The sequence below is a fragment of the Saccopteryx bilineata genome, chromosome 4 (genome assembly GCF_036850765.1).
Source record: "Saccopteryx bilineata isolate mSacBil1 chromosome 4, mSacBil1_pri_phased_curated, whole genome shotgun sequence".
Taxonomy (NCBI): Eukaryota; Metazoa; Chordata; class Mammalia; order Chiroptera; family Emballonuridae; genus Saccopteryx; species Saccopteryx bilineata.
In genome coordinates this window covers 218,534,537-218,538,972 of record NC_089493.1, presented here as the reverse complement: position 1 = coordinate 218,538,972, position 4,436 = coordinate 218,534,537, and the positions used below count along the sequence as shown (strand labels likewise).

The 4,436-nt window shown below is 36.0% G+C and overlaps 1 non-coding gene across 1 annotated transcript; it reads right to left on the bottom strand.

The window, feature by feature from the left end:
- Positions 1-2,828: 2,828 nt before the first annotated feature.
- On the bottom strand, positions 2,829-2,963 carry LOC136337061 (small nucleolar RNA SNORA66). Its single transcript, XR_010731776.1, has one exon. It is a non-coding gene; the product is annotated as a small nucleolar RNA SNORA66 (small nucleolar RNA).
- Positions 2,964-4,436: the final 1,473 nt, after the last annotated feature.

The following is a 4,436-nucleotide window of genomic DNA, read 5'->3' as shown; positions in this document are numbered from 1 at the left end:
ATTACTATTAGGTATGTCAGTTCTTTAACATACAAATTGAGATAAGTGTTTGAAATTTTAAGGATCTAAATTTTTTGTAGTAAATCACTAACATTAAAATATAAATTTAGAGCAATTAATATTACCACTTTAATTATGGAATGTCTTGTTTTAGCATAATATCTGCATACCCTTTTTCTATTTACTTTATAAGCCCCCCCCCCCCCAAGAATAACAGAAATCAGATTTCTACACAGAGTGTGAGCTTAGCAGGGCAGGGCTACTGGGATTTTGGAGGGTGGGGTTAGTGCATTACCCCAGACTGATGCTGTACAGAGGGGAGTGCTTGACTTAGAAAAGAGGGCTTCTATGGGCAGTGTGGGAGAGGGGCATGGACAAATTTTGTTTTCAGAACACTTCATTTTTCTAGTCTGCTCTGCACTTTCTTGTAAGTTTTCTTCTCTCAGAGAACCTTCGTTTATGCATTACGTCTTTAGAATAATGTGTGGGTATGCGTTTGAGTGAGTGGTAAGGACGGACTCCATCAGCAGGTTTCACAACTCCTCCAAGCTAGCTGTTGATCCATCAGCACCTAAACTGTGCTCCAGGACAATCTGTATCAGAATTCTTTATAAAATTGCCAATTTCTGGAGCTCAGGTAACTATTTCTACTGAGTGAGAATCCCAGGAAGTAGGACTGAGCATTTGCTTTTTAGCTTGATTCTGGTGTGGTTCCTAAATCCCACTAATGTTTAAAAATGACTTTCCTAGTCTAGACGTTTCCTGACCTTTCTCCCAGATACAAATGTGCCTTTCCTTGAGCCTAATCTGAGAGATGTTCAGGCAATAATTATGGATAACGTTTTAATGTATTCACTCCCAAGTTCCCCTTTCTATAATTGCTTTCTTTTTTATTCCTTTTTTTATTTTAGTGAGAGAAGGGGAGGCGGAGAGACAGATTCCTGCATGCACCCCAACCAGGATTCACCCGACAAGCCTACCAGGGGCGATGCTCTGCCCATCTGGGGCCATTGCTTTGTTGCAACCAGAACCACTTTTTAGCACCTTAGGTGAAGGCTATGGAGCTATCCTCAGCACCTGAGGCCAATTTGCTTGAGCCAATCAAGCCATGGCTTTGGGAGGAGAAGAGAGAAAGAAAGAGAGAGAAATGGAGGGGTGGAGAAGCAAATGGTCGCTTCTCCTGTGTGCCCTGATTGGGAACTAAACCCAGTATATCCACATGCCGGGCTAAGGCTCTACCACTGAGCCAAATGGCCAGGGCCCATAATTGCTTTCAATACCTTTATGCAAACTAGTACCAATGCCAGGAAATTTCTGCATACTTGTAGGCTCATGGAAGAGAGAATTTGTAACAACTTTCTCCCGTTCAAGGCAATCCTTCTCTTTAATGTCCTAGTCATGTGAGTTTGATGAGAGGAAAGATGGTTCTCTAAGAAATAAAATTTCTTCTTTTTAAAATGTCTTCTAATTCAAGTCATGTACATGGTGGGGCAAAAGTAGGTTTATAGTTGTGAGTATGTAAAACATAGTTACTATTATATTATTATTTATTAATTATTGTATTATTTTTCATATGAGCAACTGTAAATCTAGTTTTGCCCCACCCTGTATCTGGAAGTAAAAACTATGTTCTTGTACATCATATTTATGTTTTATTTCACTGCTTACCAGGTTGACCTAGAAAAAACCAGGAGAACTCTATTTAGAATGGCATAAATTAGATTTGGCTTTTAATATTTGCTAGGTTATATAAAATATTTATATAAATAGGTATTTCTGGTATTTATAAGAACAAAGTTATTCTGAGAATTTCGATACTCTTTTTGTTTGTGTAAAATTCCACTATCTACAAGGCATATTTAGATTAAGGCCCTGATATAAATACAATTGATTCTCATGATTCGTGGTAGTTATATTCTATAAAGTCACCATGAAAACTGAATCAGTTAACACTGAACCATTTTTTCTAGCAGAGATACAGGGTTAGGTTCTTACAAGCCTTCAGTCACAATATTTTTGTCAACTGATCAATGAATAACTTTATTTTTGTGTTTTTATGTTTAAAAACTTATTTAATAATACTGTAATGGCCATTTATGCTATAATTTGTGCCAAATCAAAACTGATCTAACACATATATTTTCTCTGCAAAAGTCAACACAGTCTTCTTGTGCTTAAGAAAACACTTTTCAGCACTATGTTTAGGTACAATTTTAACCAGTGAAATCTCTGACCAAAATCACAAAAATGAGAAAAACATGACACTACATAGACCACTAAAAGGACAGCTGTTTTCACCATGAGAGCTGAAACAAGAAGACATAGCTTTACCTTCTTTGACTCCAATAGAAACATGCACTTCAGTTCACTCAAATTTTCCACTGCTCTGTGTATACACATGTGTGCAAATTACTCTGCAAGTGCCAAAGTATTGATCTGAGACTTACAAATAAAATTTAGCCAGTAGGAAAACTTATAAAAATGGAATTAATTAATAATACAGATTGACTGCATTTCAAATGTAAAACACTAATAATAAAAATATAGCTACTACTGCCCTGACAAGATGCTCGGTTGCTTAGAGCATCATCCTGATATGCCAAGGTTGTGGGTTCAATCCACAGTCAGAGCACATACATGAATCTACCAATGAATGCATAAATAAGTGAAACAAAAAAATCAATCTATTTCTACTTTTCTCTCTCTCTCTCCCTCCCTTCTTCTCTCTCTAAAATCAATAAAAAGAATTTAAAAATATGTAACTACCACTTATTGAAGACTTACATTGTGCCAAGCACATTTATTAACTCAATCATTTTTTTCTTTTTCATCATACTGGGGTACAATGGACAACCTGAGCAGCTTCTGAAGCTCATACATTTCTACCACCACAATTACCTCAGCAAGCCTGGCTCCCTCATCATTAACTCAGGTCTTAAAGGAGCAACCCAAATTTATTGCTGAAATAATTGGAATTTAGAAATTAATTTTCTCAGGATTACAACCCTAAATATTAAAGCAGGATTTAAGAATTTACGATTTATTTTAAAACAACTTGAATATTTGTCCAAGATATGCAAATGGTTTGTTTGCCCTTTTTTCACATGTAAAACCTTAATGCAAACATTATTACTTCAAAGTTAAGAGAAGAAATTTTTCTGACATTATGTCATATCAGTGGAAAAACCAAAGCACAAAGACATTAAATTGCTCATAACCGGGCTCATAAATTCTATTTGTAAAAACAGGAGTTTCCACATACAGTGGCATAGCCCAGGCATAATGACAATTTTACTTTGTGGATACAAACAGCACTTCTAGGAAAATAAGTGGCATGTCATCTAAATTTGAATTTGCCAATCTATTCTTTTTTTAAAAAACTTTTTTTAAAATTTTATTTATTCATTTTTAGAGAGGAGATAGAGAAACAGAGAGAAAGAAGGGGGGAGGAGCTGGAAGCATCAACTCCCATATGTGCCTTGACCAGGCAAGCCCAGGGTTTCGAACCGGCGACCTCAGCATTTCCAGGTCGACGCTTTATCCACTGCGCTACCACAGGTCAGACCAAAACTATTCTTAACATCTCATTAAATTAGACTGGTAATGGTTTTCTGAGTATTTTCAAGGATTATTGCAATCATTGCATATCATAAGCTTCACAATTTAACACTTCTATATCAAAATACTAGATAATATATAACATCTTATTTCTAGTGAAACAGTTCAATAAATATTTCAGAACTATCTTTTCTCTTCATGTTGCTCTCACAGCACTTTGCACCCATCTTTGTTTTACAATGAGTTGCATGGTATCATAATTATACACTCACACCTTACTGCCCCAGCACAATATGAGTGCTGCAATGACTAAAACTCCATTTTACTCACTTTTACGTTGTCTAGTACAGTGTCTGACTCATAGTAGGTGTTCAGTGAAAGTTAGTGAATAAATTTATGAATGAATAGATGGATGAATGGATTCATGATTGACTAAATGAAGTTTCCCATATTTGATGTCTTAAAGAGTGAGACTGGGTTGAATTGTTCTTGTTACCACTTTTTTTCATATATTTAATGCATATTTCTTGAGCACTGACTGTTAGGTGCCAGTCATTGCACTAGGCATTAGAAATAACAGCACAAAATATAAAAAAAGGTTACTGTCTTATGAAACTTAATCTTTTTTATATTTTCAGTGGAGGAGAGGACACTAAATAAATACATACATGAGTTCAAATAGTAAATGGTATAATGGAGGGAAAAAATATAGGGTCATATGGGCAGAGTGATGGACTGGAGGTGAGGGGGCTTCCTGAGTTGACATTTGGAGCAAAACCTGAATGACGATGGGGTATTAGAATAGAAAGTCAGAAGGTTTCTTGCCTCAGCCCAGGAGTGACACATCTTGCTCATGTTCACATTTCATTAACCAGCAC